Source organism: Elaeis guineensis, chromosome 5 (assembly GCF_000442705.2).
Source record: "Elaeis guineensis isolate ETL-2024a chromosome 5, EG11, whole genome shotgun sequence".
In the NCBI taxonomy this organism is placed as follows: domain Eukaryota; kingdom Viridiplantae; phylum Streptophyta; class Magnoliopsida; order Arecales; family Arecaceae; genus Elaeis; species Elaeis guineensis.
The window spans coordinates 27,507,823-27,509,312 of record NC_025997.2 but is presented as its reverse complement, the minus strand read 5'-3'; positions in this window follow the sequence as shown (position 1 = coordinate 27,509,312).

Below are 1,490 nucleotides of genomic sequence, written 5' to 3'. Positions count from 1 at the left end.
CTCAATGCACAGTGGATTCTCAAGTTTCATCTATATTAACCCAAGAACGGTTCAATTGCATAACATGTTAAGTAAAATTTTCAGTGTGCTAGTCCTCTTTCTAAGGGCCTTGCCTGATGCTCATATTCTTCCGCACACACTTTCATCTATCCATATTTATATATTTATTCACAACATCTATTATTCCATAGTATATCTTTTTTACATCCTCATATACTTCCCTCGTTTAAGCCAAGAGCAGGATGATCTCCAGCATTCTAGCTATACACCATTGATCAGAGGAATAGAACACCCAATTGGAGTTATATTTAGGTTTAGGTTTGGATGCATTGAAAATGGCGGAAGTTGTGGTTTTTATACTAGGAGAAGTGTACATCCCATCGTAAATATTATGGAGAATACTGCAGGATAAATAGAGCAAGATCTAGTTCTCTAAAGGATAAAATGAAAATTTTGGTGATACAAAATTTCCTTTGAATTAGATTGAGCCATGCGTTAACCTTGGATAATGCCCACCTTTTATAGCTGGATAAGAGGTGAAAGGTTTGATTCTCGTTGGAGTTGCTCTTAGGATCCATTTGCTTAGGGTTAATTTAGTATAAAAAAATAAATTTCATATCAGATTATCATATTGGATATGAAAAATAGAAGAACGAGATAGTAAAAAAATTGACAAGCCCCAGATTTTTATACTAGGAGCAGTGTACGTCCCATCGTAAATATCATGGAGAATACTACTGGATAAACAAAGCAAGATCTAGTTCTCTGAAGGATAAAATGGAAATTTTGATGATATAAAGTTTTCTTTGAATTGGATTAAGCCATGTGTTAACCGAGGATAATGCCCATCTTTTATCGCTAGATAAGAGGTGAAGGGTTTGATTTTTGTTGGGGTTACTCTTAGGGTCTATTTGCTTAGGGTTAATTTGGTATAAAAAAATGAATATCATGTCAGATTATCATTTTTGATATGAAAACTGAAAGAAAGAGATTGGTAAAAAAATTGACAGACCCCAGATTTTTATATTAGGAGCAATATACGTCCCTGTTAGGATTTGACACCTCGAGATTCAGCCCACATTGAGCCAACAACAAGGTTCGCGGTAAAAAATGGAGTCCAACGAGACCAAGATCACCTGAAACGGAGCTCGGATGGAGGAGATACGAGCTTTTGAAGTCGGCATGAGATTCGAGGTGGCGGAGGACCGCTGGTGACCGGCGGCGGGCGGCAGCGGCGCGGCCGCAGCGGCGGCGCGCGGGACGCGCGACCCAGGCCCGCGCGGGACGCACGACCCAGGCGAGCGCGCGGCCCAGGTGCGCGCAGGCCAGCGCGCGGGAGTGGGCCGGCCCAGGCCCAGCGGCCTGCTGGCCCTTTGCCCTGGTGCACCATGGACCGGGCGGTCCACGGCTGGGCCTGTGGACCGCACGGGCGTTTCCCATGCGTTTCGCACGGTCCACGATACTATTTCGTGGACCGGAGCACGATCTAA